Here is a 16,771-nt window from a genome sequence, read left to right as displayed (position 1 = left end):
GAATACAAATGAATATTATAGACTACTGTATGGGCCCTATTACTGAAAATGAATACAAAATACTTTAAAAAAATACATTAAGCAGGTATTGGCTTACATTGAGGTCAATATTGTGATTCATTTAACTCAAGGGACAATAAATCTTGATATTGACTGAAAACATAAGTCAATATGCATACTGCTGTTTGCATTCCATTATAAAAAGGGGGTGAGGGAGCTAAGTTTAATGGACAGTTTTAGAAGAAAATTAGTTTTGCCAAAAGATTTTTTTTTTCCCTTTAAATTCAACAGCCAAGAAAACACTGCAATCACAGACCACCACAGCTAGACAGCTGCTCCTCACACTGAACATGGTTTGGGGCTGGTGACCACCTCACCCACAGGCACGTTGCAAAGCTTCAACATAACCAACATTTTATATATATATATATATATATATATATATATATATATATATATATATAAGGTCCAATATAGCCAGGCCTGAGTTGACCAAAAAATGGGATGTACTGCAAAAGGTATTTAAAAGTCTATTCAGGAATAGTCAGGCCTATTCCTGCCTGATCCAGAGACAACTTCTACTTATGGAAGTCAAATATAATCAAAGTTATTGCACTGCTCTTACTGTGAAAGAAAGGCGTGGGTGAAGCTCTATCAGTGTTCTTTCAGCTTTGATTTGCTGTAGGATTCTCTCAACCTACTCCTGATCAGTGAGCAGCAGATATAGGAGCTTGGTAGAGCCCTAATTTCTTCTAAAGCAAATCAGACAAACCACAGCATAGTCCCACAACAGGTGGTAGCCTGTAGAGTGTATATCCAATACCTGAGCTCCCAGGGCAGCTCAGCTCTTGACCAAGTACTGGCAGGAACAGACAGGCGCCTCACACTCCTCACCTGGGAAGGACACCAAATCTAAGCAGCCTTTTTGATGGATTGCTTTGGTGTCAGCAGGCTGGAAAACTCCCAACCTCTCCTCAAGTGAGACCTCAGCATGGTTTTCTTTCTCAGTGTGCAGAAAGTCTTCCAAAAACATATCTCAAAGATAGCTTCCCTGTGGCACATGGTCCAACACATAGCTCCAGCTGGCCTCATTAGCACCCCACCTCATAAAACAATACATCCATATACAGGGCAGCTTGTCCCACAAACACTGATCCTGCACAGCAGGGACTTCCCAAGAAAAAATAAAAAATAATAGGGAAAAGAGAAAAAAAAAACCAAAAACAACAGCTACATTGCTTTAAAAAGCCCTTCTCTTGTAAAAGCACCCTGTTTAACTGAAAGAAATTGTACCAGTCTCAATGAAATATTTCAACTGTCAAATTAAGTTTTCTGGGAGCTAGAAGAACAGCGTGTGACATCACAGGCAATTACACAGCCCTGAGTTACTGACCTCTGAAGTCAACCAAGGTGAACAGCAAAACTTATTTACTCAGTGTGAGTGGCTTCAGCCGGCCAAATACTGGGGACGTTCATTTTTGACTCTACATTCTGAGGTGCTGAACCTTCACCGTCACCACTGAACTCTGCTGAAATAGGGATGGGCAGCACACAATGATGAAAAAGAAAAGCTACTGTTCACCTTTGGAATTGCAAAAGGAAAATTGCAGCATTTGCACAGAAGCATGCACAAAAACATGCAGAAGTTCACTTCTTTTGCAGGCTAGGAAACACTTTCCTTGTTATATGCATGTGTACACATATGCACATACATATATATTTAACAGCACCTTGGTGCACTATAGAAAGAAGGGAGCGTGAAAGGAGAGACCTGTAGAAACTGTTTTCCTTCTAAAAGCAACGTGACCTACAACGCTGGTCACTTGAATTTATTCCTTTACAGTGACAAGAAGTGAGATGTTTTGCTTCCCACCAACTCCCTGATGTGAGGAAGCCTCCTGGCAAAATGTTTCTCCCAGCTGTGCTGGCTCCAGAGGTCATAGCTGTGCCATGCCAGAGTCACACTGGAGAAAACCAACTCTCGAGGGAAACCTAACTCCTGGGTATCCCCCATTTCGACAGAGGCAGGACTTCACCACTGTTCATTCACAGCCCAACACTGCTCTGTTCACCCAGCTTCCACCCCCATTGGTCCAGGGCAACTAGCAGTGATATCAGCACCCCACGCTGAGCTGAAACATCTGGGAACACTCCTGGGCTAATGCATCACCTTGTGAGCTAAGAAGCTCTGTGGCACTTGCATGCAATTACAGCAGAAGGGACTATGCTCACGGGAGAGAAAAACACCCATAGTCTTGTGAGTGTTGATTTATCCAGGCAGGTTTAGAGGCAGTGCATTAAGGTCAGGTACCACAAAAGGTCCCTGGGAAATGCATCATGCTACTTTAGTCAGGGCTGTTATCCTGCCAAGCTGGTTTAAAACGGAAGAGAATTTCCCTGTGATATCTGTGCTCATCGAATAGAATCAGTCAGAACCTTGACTCGGGTCCATTTCAAACCAGAAGTCTTGCAGTAATCAGTTTTTTGTTTCTTTTTCCCCCACACTCAGTCAGGGTCCGGGCAGGAGCTCCTGGATCTGGATCGAGCCCTGCAGTGCCTGTCTGTAGGTGAGAAAGAGGCTGGGATCCCAGCATTGCTGCCACCCAGCCAAAGGACAAAGCAGAGATGCACATGATGGAGGTAGCCACTTCCAGCTTAACATAGACACAATGCAAATTCTGCTGGTCGGTGGTAGGTCAGAGAAAGCTGGCTGCTCCCCTCCACTCAAGGAAGACAAAAACAAACAAAAAACACAACCGAAAAAAGCCATAAAACTGAACAAAGGCACAACATGTCACTGCTCTCCAAATCAAGTGCAGTGGAATTTGTTCCCATGGGAAAACTTTAGAAGTCTTTACGCTTCTCCTGACTAAAACCAAACTTTTATTTTATTATGTTTTAAAGTTACTGGCTCTCCTGGCACAAACGACTTGCAGGGACCCTACTGTATACCTCTCCCCCAGGCCCAGAACTGCCCTACAAAGCTCAGAGCAAAGCATCAGCCTCTGCAGTCGGCCTCCCAGCTGGCTTTGAGGTCACTCATTCAGCGCCAGTGGTGGGATTTGCTGTACCGCTCTTCTGGTTGCCCAGGTGTAATTCCACTTCTACATCAACACCTGTGATCACATTGCTCTCCACTTCCATGCAACAAGCCCAGGCAGTCACAGGAGCAAAGGTGAGTTCAGGGGCTGCAGACGGAGCCTGAGCTATTATAAATTTTTTTTTACAGGGACATCATTTACACCTATGTCCATCCTGAGACCACAGTTCCTCTCCTCCATCTCACACAACGCATGGCTTAATCTTCCCTGCAAGTGCAGACCCCAGCACAGAGCAGAGCATTCACCCCAACTAACCAGGGGATGCTAAGGTCTGTACACACACTTCACAGCTCAGGCCCAGCTGAGCACAGAACACATTAGAATTTTCTCTGTCTCTTATTTTCCCCCTTTTTCTAAAAGATTTCTCCAGAGGCAGACAAGAAGGAAGCATTTTTGCCTCCAAGAAAGAATGAAAATTACAACCCTATCTACATAGCAAAGGATACTTTACTCCAGGGTGCAGAACAAGAAGGCTGGAAGAAATGTAAGCTAACACAAAAATTATGAGCAACTGTGGATGTGGATAGGTCTCTGGTGTGAGATCAGGATGCAATCCTTTCCTATTTCTTCCTTCTTTTCTATTTCGAAGCTGTAGATAGATATTCAAATCATACAGTGGGCAAAGCAGGTAAATAAAGTTTTCAAGATTTCCAAATACATACAACAGCTCTGCAGCAGGGAATTTTATCACACAGACAAAGATGAGGAACAAGTCCTGTAGAACTAGTATGAACAGGGTGAGTAAATTAATTCCATGCTATGATAACAAATTAAGTGGCTTCAGTCAGGTACGCAGGCTGGTGCCATTTCTGGTGCAACGTATTTACAGTCATATCAGTTTGACAGTGATGGAAAGGAGGACCTGATCTGAAATACTTCTCTCCTACATCCAGATAAGCGTGCCGGCAGAACTCTCCTACGTGAGAGTCTGCTCCTCTCCAGCCCTCAGCTACTCTGCCAATTGTTTAGTCTTCCATAAAGAATGCATACATTTTTCCTGCATTCAAACATTTTATCAAACTGCCATATAAAAGTCAATGGATATTAAAACAGTGCAGTACTGTATATCCTTGCTACAGCCCCAAATTCAATTATAATCCTTCTAGACTCCAGGGAAAAGTTACAAGTGGAAACACGGCGTGCTCAAAAAATGAGAAATGATTTTATTCAGCATCTGTAAGTTTATTTCTAATGCCTTTTCCTCAGGAAGGCAGGTACAAATAATTTGCAGTAGTGATGCTGCTGTAGCTGGAAATGCATCCTCCTTGCTGCTAACTGCACTTCATCTTTATTTAAGCTGTCTTCCAACTATCAAATCATTCCCCCTCTCTACCTAAATGACTCTAAAACCTTAGCCTCATTGCTGAAGGAAGGAATAGAAAAAAAAATAGTTACATTTTTTCCCCATACAGGTTAGCAGTAGCAGCATTAAAAACAAAACAAACACAAAAAAAAAAAACCTTTTTTTTTCTGTATAGATACCTTTAAAGACTTTTACTTAGAGCAAATATAGGACTCGTCACTTGATGATTAATTTGCATGTTGATAGGCAGTCAGTGTAGCAGCTTTCAGATTAGGGACATTCCGCTGCACACTAAAAGGCACAAAGAACAAAAAGTGAATTTCAATCTTGCCCTTCTTTTCCAGTCAGTGCATTCCCAGCCCATGTCTATTGATGAGCAGCTGGAACAATACCAAAATGCAGTGTAAGATCAATCCTGCTGTTTACTTCGCTGAGCTGAAGGAACAAAGGACAGAAGAAAGGACTTAAACCCAGCTATAGTAAAAGAGTGGGGATGAAGGATGAAAAATGTGCCTGATGGGCAGTAGCACAGAGTAAACTCATTTAGAAAATAGGCAGCTCCAGCTGAGATAAAACCAATGATGATTTGTATTTTGTACTGTATCTTCAGGGGATAAAAGCACTTCTATCAGATACCATTGGAGGCAAACTTGAAACACTGCAGTAAAATGCTATGTTCCCTACTAGGGAGAGAATAAAAATTCCCATAATTGCAAAGGAGTGTTAAATATCAGATTGTGCATGCCTTTTTCCTCCCATGGTGAGATAACTCAACCCGGTCCTCTTTTTAACTTCACAGGACCTGTCTAATGGAATATTCGGCTGGATGCTTTTGTATCAAATGCAGCATGACACAGTGTTTTATTTGATAAATACTGATAATTGTAATTTGGAGGATTATTGGCCTTTAAGCCTTTTTTTTTTTTTTTTTTTTTTTTGTAATGAGGCGATTTCAATTTGGAAGGATGCAATTCCAGCACCTGAGCAGGCCAGAGGAGATATAAAATGAGGGAGGAAAAAGTTCTGGTTCAAATGCAAATATCTTAACAAACTGTAAACAATGGGAAGGAAAAAATGTAACAGTCCCTTCTGTCTCTAAACCAAAATGATCCTAAATCAAAAATCTATTTACCTCTACTGAGAAGCAAGAGTATGACACAATGAACTGCCACCATCTCAGGCAAGGACAGCACAACAGAGAACAACAGAGATGGTAAAAATGAACATCAGGAGAATTGATGGCATCCTGGTTGAGATTCAAGTATAGCGGAATTTGGTTGTTTACTGATCACCCTTTATAGGGTTTGCTCACTTATCTGGCTCAAAAAATTACTTCCCAGAGGCTATTACTTGCTGATAGGGGCATACTTGCTCCTTGCTTCCACTGATAAATGTGCATTCTTCTCATAAGGATGAAATCTGAAGTAATTTATTTGATTTTCTGTGATGTTTCAAAGGAATTTCCAACTGTCACTGACCAGCAGATAAACAATGTTCCTGTTTGCAGGAGTAAGCACTTAGAGACAATTATAAATTGGCCTGCCAAACAGCAGCACAGCAGTGTGAACACTGTCTTTGCAAATAGGGGCCTGGTTCCCATACATGTACAGCCTGTTTGGAAAGGCATGCTTTAAGGGAATGAGAGGGAAAAGCAGGTAGAGAAATGAAAGACTTGCACTAGCCAAGCAGTTGAGAAAAGCTTCTGTAGTACATCCAGAGGCAGCTGTGCCAGCACAGCAGGAGCAATAAAGGGCTAAAGTCAGGCACGAGCATCTCTACTGCTGACTCAACAGCTGAGATATTTCTGCCGGCTGAGGAAGATTCAAAACATTTTCTTCTTTTTTCCTCATTTTCCAACCCTGTTTACACCAGTGATCCAACGTGCCTCTTTCACCCAGGGATAATAGTCAAGAAACTCAGGTCCTGATTCTGCAACTTTCTTCATCCAGTCTCCTTCAGCAGGAGACATCAAACTGCTGTTAATTATGATTAGTATTAGAATCAGAAAGAAGGCATATTCTGCTGCTGTTAACACAGCTTTACTTGGCCCATTCCTGCGCCAGAGACTTTAACTTTCCTTTTCACTAAAACACTGCCCTGTATGTGCTTTCCTGCAGTCCCACAGTGTGCCAGGAATTCACCCACTGGGGCACTGACACATTCACATCTCCCTGGTAAGAGCAGGTAGAGTCCAATTCCCAAAAGAAGAGTTTATTGTCTATTTATGGCAACTTTCTCTGAATAGAAGAGTACTTCTATTAAGTTCTGCATCTCTTGTTACATACCCATCAGCATAATCAGATAAACCAAGTGCATCCAACCCATGGCCCAGTTCACTCCATCCTGCAGCCGCCCCATGCCATCATGGCGGCCGGGCCAGGCATCAGATGCACACCCATTGCTTCCAACAACCACACATCCATGTGCTGAATGAAACCAGGGCATGGGGAGGGCTCGGTTTAAGTGGTGACAAAAAATGGTATGCATTCTGATGCACTGGTTAAACACAGTTCTACAAGTAGTGTAAAATAGGCAGCTGTGCTTCCTGTTTTAATAAGAGGACTTGAGAACGGGTTTCAAGATTGCTGAAAAAATTGTCAGCTTGCTGGTATACTTGTGATTCCATGCTCAGATCACATAAATGTTTAAATGCAACGTATAGAGCCACAATCAGTCATTCAAATAAAAAATTTGGTAATGTTTCCTCACCAGACTTTTATAAGAGCTCTCTCACTAGAGAGAAATACCCCACTCTTCACCATCACACCTTATTCATGTCATTGCTCTCTGGCAGCACGTACATTTGTGAACAACTGTATTCAAGGATCAAACAGGGAAAGAATAAAATTTCATCAAAAATCTCAGACGAACACAAGAAAGCTCACTGAGAACTACATTCACTGCCATGAAACCCAACTGATGTGCTAATGTCACAAAAACAGGATAATTGATCCCACTAGTTTCATGATTTTGTTGACCTCCTTTTTGTTTTAATAAAAAGTATTAAAAATTAAAGTTCTGTTATTTGTATACATAAACTATGTATTTTAAAGAGCTGCTCCAAAAGTAATGCCTCCCATTTTATCATCTTGGCTTCTGATATCAGAGACAGATGTTGATGATATGGCAGTAGAAGTTGAACCTTCCCAACTATATTCCATTACATATTGTTTCTGTGTGATAGGTAGTCTGACAGAACGATGTCTGACGTGGAAGTGCAGAAAAAGCAGAAGCAAGGAACTGAATTCCTCTATGTGGAAAAAATGGCACCCACTGCCACTGATCAACACTTGCTGAATGGTGATGGAGAGCAAACAGTGAATGTAGCACAATGAGGCAGCGGCTGGTGAGTTTCAGCAATGGCAACAGAGACCATGGCTCACCTCTGGTAGTGCAGATTTTTATGAGTACAGCATGCAGGCTTTTATTCATCACTGGTAAAAATGCACAGATAATGGTGGTAACTATATTGAAAAATAGTGTTTTGTAACCGAGTGTTGTTATGTTCTTTCTATCTCCTGTCTTTTCCATAGAAATGAATAGGAGGCATTACTTTTGGTGCAACCTATGTTTGTGCAGCCCAAGAAAGTTCATTTTCACTCAGTGCATCCCAAGCAAGCTAAAAAGGTTGGACACTGATGAGATAAACTACTGTTAATTTTAACTCCCTGCAGAACGTTCATACAAGCACACCATCTGCATTAGGGAAGAGTCCTTTATTTTTATCTATAAGCATAAATATTTGGTATGCTGATGTATCTTAAATTTTTAACTATGTTCCTCTAAGCCCAAGAGTTCGCGTAGCTTCAGAGGCGACGTGAGCCAGTTTACAACCCTCTGGAAACAAGCAGACTCTGACAAGGGTTCATAGCTGAAATAACCCTTACTATAGCGGTAAAAATACAATCCCATCAGTATAAAATAAGGCAGCATTATTCTAAGCAATTCTATGTCCATAAATAGCACAAGATTAAAGTGCCTATAAATTGCAAAGTCTTATTTACTTCTAGATACAATTACATTTACAACAGATAAATGTCCAAAGTCTTCGAAATCTCAAGTCTCTGGTGTTATTTTTTTGGATGCAAAACTGTAATGTATGTATATGTAATATGCATTCCCCTTGAGAACATAACTCACGGGGAGTCTAGTGAGAAAGAACACTACCTTCCCCTGACTTATTTTTTCAGCCACCGGCTCTCAGATGAAATCCCTAACAGTTACCCCACTATTTCCACAGCACAGCAATTAAAGAGAAGACTAGTAGTACATCTTTCCCTTTTAGTTCAACAGAAGCAGCACGCATTGCTGAGGTCTGGAAGGTTATATGCCCAGTGTCCTGTGCCTTTTCAGGAGAATGATCTGGCCATACTCTTATGGACCAGCACAGCAGCTCCCTAACAGCCCGTAGCCAAGAGGGACAGCAGACAGTGTTAAAATTTCAGCTACTGCTCCATTTCTGTCTCCCTGACACCTAAGGTTAAGGAAGCCAGCTCTTTTTCACTTTGAAATAGATTGTCCTGTTGTAATGTTAAGCAAAGGGTGGGGAAGGGATGGACGCATGTTCCCTAAAGGCAAGCGTAGTGCAGTCTTAAAGGGACTGGGTGTCACAAAGGGAACACCATGATATGAAATGAGGCATACATTCACTGGCCAGTGCTAACGGGGAACAACTTCAGCATGTCTAGAATAGCCTCTTTGTCCCTCACTGAACAAAAGCACAAATAATACTTGTCCCACATGCTGTAAAACAGGAGAGCAGCAAGCAAAAATGCAGAGGAAGTCACTCAACCTCCCAAAGGAATTTCTGAAATCTCACATTATTTAATTCTTAATTACTAATTACTTACATACTAATTACTTGAATCCCACAAGCAAGATCTTTATAATGTAGCTGACATACATTTTTTAGAGATTATCCAAAATTTCACACACGTTGCCAAGAAAAGAACAAGCAAGTGGCCAATGAAACTTTGAAATTGCAGTCGCGTCCTCCTCAGTTCACCTTTTTTCCCCTTAATTGTAAACACACGAATGTAAATAAGGAATACAGAGAAATCTCTTTGTGAGACTGGATATACTGGTGTCCTTGTTTTAAAAGGAACAAAAGTTCCCAAAGCATTACAGAGATCTGAAGGTCCCAGAGATTGACTGCGGTAAGAAGTCAGGCCCAAAGTCCAAGCGAGGTGGTGAGGCTCACCGCCTGAGCCTGTTTGTCCTTCAAACAAGAGCAATAATGGGCAGTTACTGCAGGAACTTTCACAGTGTCTCTGCACAGACTTCGCTAATGCCAAAAACCGAGTGGGAGCACACATTTGGTTAGCCCCCCTCCTAGGGTGTCTAGCAAGGACCAGGCTTGTGCCCAGCTATCTATGGAGATGCACCAGGAAATCTGTTTCTTACCCAAGTCAAGCTTGAACTTCCTGGACATTTCTTTACACTTCTGCTGGCTTAGGACAAAGCCTATTTATTACCAAAGCCTTCCACTGAAATTATCCTGCTGTTGTCCTCCAGAAGTAATGCAAGAATCTTCATGTGTATATGTTTCTGTAGCTCTAGAAAGCCCAAATCAAGAACTGGCTTATCCAGAATATCCTACTTGAAAGCATTTTTCCATGGGGCTGAAGCAGTGTTCAACATCTATCTTCATCTCATCAGCTCCGACTCTTCAAGCCAGAGTAGCAGACAGCTGAAGATTTAATCGCACTTTTTAAAAGGCATACTGTAAGAGGAATGGTTTGAAATAAAGGAGGAGAAACAAAGGGGGGAGGACTAAGAGCAGTTTCAAACAGAAGTGTCTCTAATTTGCATCCAAAAAAAATCATTTCACTACTTAAGATTTGACAAGAAACCCAATCCACAGGCTCTGCAAGGTGATTAAGACAGTTTCAGAGCACTCCCCAGATGATGGAGAGGACGTGAGCTAAGAGGCTAGGAATGGGAGCAGCCAGTAAAACAGGTCAGAGAGCAAGGCTTGGACCTCTGCTTTTAAGAGGTTAGCCTGTAAATAAAATAAAATAAAAAAATAAATACAAGAAACACGAAAGCCAATGCTGACTTACCAGGGACCAGGGTCAAGGCTGTGAATGACGGCTCTAAAAGACTGGACTCCATCAGCACTTGAACTGCTGACATCTGTGGGACTTACAGATGATGGCAGCAGACCTCAGGCTGATGAATTATAGTAACATGGCTCTGACCTGCACTAGCACTGCCAGAGCTTTTCTTCAGACCTGCTGCATTTCCCAAGACAAATTTAAAGCAATTTTAGGCTCCAAGCACAGTATGCCAGCCCACTACTAGCTCCATAACTCAAGAAAATCACTTATATGAGCAAAAGTGGATTTCAGAGTTAAAATCAGAGTTGGTCAGAGCACTGACAACTTCTGTCTCAGGTTGTCTGTAGATTTGGGCATCCCTTACATTCAGGTAAGAACAAAAGTATTGTGTACCTACAATGGTTGGAAGATTTTCCCCTCAAGCATTTCCTTGCCACCACCAGCAGCACCAGAAAATGCTATTCTGATTCCAATTTCTCAGCAACCCTTTCCTCATTTTCTCAGCTTTCACTCCATGTTTCGCAAACTTCTATTTTGTATGCTCCAACCCAACCCAGCCTAGAAATATGGGGAAGAATACAAAGATGTTAACAGAAATTTCAGAAGAAGCAAGTTTAGGAAGAGCTAAATCATGCTAATTGATTATAATCAACATGCAGTCAGTAACCTCTGCACAACCAGATCTCATGGAGTGCCTACTGTGCGGGAATGAAATGTTATCACCAGGTGACCAATGCGCAGTGACTAAATGAAGTACATCAACGGCACGTCTGGCCTCTCAGGCTCAAATATCTAAACTTCTTTTTGCCCTCCTGAAAAACTAATCACAGAATCAGAGAATGGCCAGGGTTGGAAGGGACCTCAAGGATCATGAATCTCCAACCTCCTTGCCACATGTAGGGCCATCAATCTCCCCATTTAATACTAGACCAGGCTGCCCAGGGCCCCATCCAACCTGGCCTTAAACACCTCCAGAGATTCGGCATCCGCAACCTTTCTGTTCCAGCACCTCACCACTCTCTCTGTAAAGAACTTCCCCCTGACATTCAACCTAAATCTTCCCTCCCAGCTTAAAACCATTTCCCCTTGTCTTGCTGCTATCTCCCCTTTCAAAGAGTTGATTCCCCTATTTGTAGGCTCCCTTTAGGTACTGAAAGGCTGCAAGGTCGTCACCCTGCAGCCTTCTTTTCTCCATGCTGAACAAGCCCAGCTCATCTCTAATTATCACTCTTTCCATTCTTTACAGCATCTGAGTCAAAGGTTCGATAGGTAACAGAAAGGAATCACTCCTCATGCAATCAGATGTCTAGTGGGCCCTATTCTCTATTATTATTATTATTTTTTTTACCCAAAAGTGCATACATATCATAAAAACAAGGTGAGGATGGACAGGTGTATCAGCCCAAGTCTCTTAGAGGAGGGCAGCACCAGGAAGCCTGCTGAGAGGTAGTCACGTGGGCAGCAGCAACAGGAACACTAACATAGTTTCTAAGACACACTGCTTATTTCTCCATACGTTTACTTATTTTCCCATAGAGAAGTAGCATGAATAGCTTCAGCACAGAGAAGAATGCAGTTTCCTCAGCCCTCAGTTTACAAGCAGGAAAGAGTTTGGTTTCAGGCAGATAAATCACACATACAGGTGCCCAATTTGCAGAGTTCCATGTTAAGTTTTGCCATCTGCAAAACAATAAAATCCCTTGAAAATCATACATGTGAAAGTAGAAAATTTACACCATACTATTTTTCACCCCTTTAATGAAAGAAGCTAGGACTAAGGGAAGATGATTAGCAAGAACCTATAAAAATAAATAAATAAATAAATAAACAGAAGAATAAAGCAAGGAGCAGCAAAAGAATGGATGTCTGAGCTCTTCCCCTTTGTACTCAGGGTCACTAGCTTAATTTTCTCTTACATTTGAGTTGTTTTTAATTTCCAGGAAGCCGTCTCAGATATCTTGAAACTTTGCCAAATTATCATTAAGCCAATATTTTATCTCCTCATAAAAATGCTACAATATCTTCCCCACTCCTTACATACTGCAGGACTAGATCTTAAATCAGGGAGGATGGGAATTTGTTTTTAAAATGACTTAACTATTTCATCCATCTCAAAAAGAAGGAAAAGCTTAAGGGAAAAAAACTCCCCCATAGTGCTGCCTTTCCCAAGCATCATCACTATTTTCCTGTGGCTCTTTTTGAAACATCAGCACTGCATATCAACATTAGGAATGCCCTTTACCTTGCACAGCAGACCACAAATGAATTTTCACAAGAAAAATAGCTTCTAAACATCCATGTGCAAGGCACTGATAGGTATGGGATCCACACAGAAGATTCACAGATTCATCACTAGTCATGGTCTCCAGAAGATCTTTACAGCAGGAAGCAAGAAAACCAACAGTACAGAGCACAAATGTTCCTCTGTGGGCCACAACAATGTGAGAGAGATAAGGGCTGCTCAGACTGTTAACAAGTATGGGTCCAGCCCAAAGTGGATGTTTCACAGTCTCTTTATTAAAACGGTGCATTTCAGAGAGGACATTTTTTGCCCCTGTCGTTGCTATTTCAAAAATCAGTAAGCAAGCTCCAATTCAGCCTCATGGAACCAGCCGCATCATTTAGTACATGTGGCCACTTGGTCATCATGGCAGAATCTAGCAAAAAGCACAGTTCCAGGTAAATGATGTATAAGAAACACAGGGAGCTCATCTAGCCCATCATTAACCTCATTCAGAGACAGCCCCAGAGGCACTTCTTTAGCCACCAGCACAGCCAGCTGTCAATTGTGTCAAACCAGTAACGTATTAGTTAGCAAGGGAGCAATCTAAAAAGCCAGCCATAGATCCAAATGCCTAAAAGATATTCTCAAATGTGGTAATTATGTCCTGCAGCTGCCAAGAATGTCCTCAGAGAGTTCACAGATATTGGTTGTACCAGTGAATCAGAGCAGATAGGCACCGGAGCCTTATCAGGAGCATTAACAACAGACAAGGCTCCCTCCAACTTGTAGGGAGAGATTCTGAGCCGTCAGCAACAGCTGGCATGGTAATTGCCACACTACTTAAAAACAAATCTGCTTTTATTTTTTAAACAGCATCCCGACCTAGGACCTTCCCTGCTTAATGCATAATTATTTTTAAGCATAGTGTAGGACATGGCATGATAAGTGAGATAGTTTCAGAAGAGGATCCACAGAGACCTCTGAAAAATTGAGTTCCCTTTGGAATATCAGAAGTTGGGAAACTAAATATGGATGCTGGTCACAAAGAAATCAACACCAACTTTTGAACATGCCGAGACATTTTTACTGGATGCTGAAGGAGCAGCCTGTGGGTAGCTCCTGTAAAGAGTCCAAAGGGATTTACTAACCAGGCTGACATTAGCAGGTGTTTCATGTCCATCTTGCAGTAGAAAAAATGCTTGTGAATGATACTTGGCAGCTAGTAGTCAGCAGAGCAAACTTCTGCTTATTTCAGTGATAAGCAGCTAGCTAATAGCACTGATAAGGTCTGGCAATAGCGACTGGATGATAACTGCTACCTCTGAGCAGTTTCCAAGGGCAGACATTGGAATGAATGGGGAAGGAGCTAAGCCACAGAACAGGCCAAAGAAAACCAACATTCAAGACCAGTGTCAGATGAAAAAATGCTATTTATCAACTTTTAAAAATCACTATTCAAAGCTGCTGACTTTGTGTTTTCAGCAGGGGGGTGGAGGTGGGGTGGGAGCATCCTTAATTTTCCTAACATTTTCGTGATGTCAAAATGGTGGATTTCACTCATCTAAATTGACTTTAATTCAACCCACTTTTCACTTAAAGAAATTCTTTTTAAAAATAGTAACTCGAGTATTTTCCTGTAAATCTTCGTGTAATTGCAGAAAGAATTCACTCAGATTGCAAAAGGAAAATGATCATTGCTAAGAAAGTAACATTCCCTTTTTTTTTGTTTGGTCAAGCTCTAAACCCAACTGCACTTACATACTAAAAACCAAATTGGGCTCTGTAGACAAACCACCCAGAGCACTCCCATTTGTGAAGTCTGAATAGTGGTTATAATCATAATACTTTCCTTTAAAAAGCTGAACAGATACCAGCAGAAAGGAAAGAACACAGTTTTATCACAAAGTGTATCCTGAAACATTTGGAAATTAAGGACTGTGAAAACTAGAACTTCTAGTGAATGCACAAGTGAAGATAAGGTCGGTTCTGAATACTTCAGAGATGGTGCTGGCTGGAGCAAAGTCCAGATTAGTCAGCCTTAACAGTGGGGTGTAACGACAAAAGACAGTTGCAAGAATCATCAAAATTAAGTCATAAAAGGCAGTTAGGAGGATACCTAACAGGTCAACTACAAGCATTGAAGATAATCAGGAAAACAAAAAGCCTGTCTTTTGACATTAGATCAGACTTGCTTTCCTTTTTTTTTTTTTTTTTTTTTTAAATATATATATATATATATTAGCATTGGTTTCATTTAGAACACCAAAAATGAAAACTCAGAAAGTAAAACAAAAAACCAACATCAATTTCTAACTGTGGCTCATCAGCACTATCAGCTCAAATGAGCAGTCAGCAACTTTCACGTGCAGAGCAGCAACATTCCCAGCATCAGCTCTGTATTTTGCAGAAGGCAGATGGCCACCCACATATCCTTTGATGCACTTCCTCCTGCAGTTGTTTATTTTACATATCTGAATTTAGGAGAAATTAAGCAGGAAGAACACTAAAATGGGAAAGAAAGGACTGGTCATGATGACATCAGGTAGAAGAGAGCACTGGGGTTTCATCCCTTTTCCCTTGCTCCTTTCCAGACCCATTTATCTCCTGCAAGCACTACCATTTAATTCCAGTTCCTTCATCATTACAATAGCAAAAATGTCTACAAATGATGAGAAAACAGCCATGTTTTATTGAAATTACATATGAAATGATGATACAACTGATGATCAGAAAGAATTTTTTCAGAAGGCTGTATTTTTTGCACAAGGGAAACAATGGTAACATCTATTCATTTAACTCTAAACACTTCTGCTAGATTGCTAGACCAGCTATTACTCCCACCTCTTTTTTAACTAAATATATAATCAAAAGGTTTTTAGATTTATTTTGTCATTATAGGTAAGCAATACTTTCAAGTGAACGTATTTATTTTCACCATCCGTATTCAATAGTAACTTACAATTTTTCCCCCTATCCCAAAATAAACTGTGAATTGAATGTAATTCGCTTTTGTCTGTCCAGCTTTCATCTAGTGGGATAAATAAGCAGAACTATTGAATCCACTGTAAAGGGAAAGCTTATTTTACTTAAATAATAAAAAAATTGTACCCTTCTCATTGTGAGAAGCTCCTTAGAGAGCAACACATGTGGCATTGGGTTTCCATTCCAGAAATTTTAAACCCTGAAAATGACAATACATTAAAGACCAAAAAAACCCCCTCATTTTAACTATTTTATTGCTGATTATTTTAGGAGAAGCTTCCTTCTACCATAAGTTCCATATAGGTTTCTTGTTCATATAGATGGCAAGTCTCCTATCCTAACAGTTGAATACTTCAAGTTCTCCCTCAGCTGAAAAACTATAGCTTTGTTCAATCCAGACAAAAATAATCAATACATGCCCTAATTAAATGAGGTGACAAAATTGAATGCTAAAGTAAAATAAATAACAAATTCACTCTTCAGTTCTCTCACTACAATTAACTCTCCCAAGGCAGATTTGTTTCCTGGGAAATGCACATTTTGTGTGATTACTTCAGTTCTAATATAGTCCTCTTAAAACACATTTTGCATTTTGAAACAAATGTTTCAAGTCCTCATGACTATTTCAGAATCCTCAGGTTCACATAATTCCATCACAGTTGAACAAAAATGTTACAAAAGGAGTTGTGTGCCTGAAGCCCATGTGAACCCCAATGGAGCCTGTGGATAGGGTAAAGGTACCTTATTTAGTTCAGATCTCCTGGAAGACTCTAACAAGACTCAAAGCACTGTGACTGAGAGTAGATGAGGGGCAAAAAAGTAGTGTGACAAAGGGACCCCCAAATTCAACCCCTGTGCCTTTCTTAGGAATCCCTTCACCAACATTCATTGATGTACTTATGTGAGAGACTCACTGCTTCCTCCAGGTCTTGACTTCTTAATCTCCATTCCAATAGCATCCAGAAAGTCCCTATGGCCTACGGCTCCTTTAGGAGCAGTTTTGTTTTCTACTAACCCAGCAACCAGACTACTTTAGTCAGTATATGTTCACCATGATGTTTGTGTTTGTCACCTGGATTGATTCATTGCTAACACGAAGATG

This window comes from Tympanuchus pallidicinctus, unplaced genomic scaffold (assembly GCF_026119805.1).
Source record: "Tympanuchus pallidicinctus isolate F22 unplaced genomic scaffold, pur_lepc_1.0 scaffold1, whole genome shotgun sequence".
NCBI lineage: Eukaryota > Metazoa > Chordata > Aves > Galliformes > Phasianidae > Tympanuchus > Tympanuchus pallidicinctus.
The sequence above is the reverse complement of the archived record's forward strand: the minus strand, read 5'-3'. Positions refer to the sequence as shown.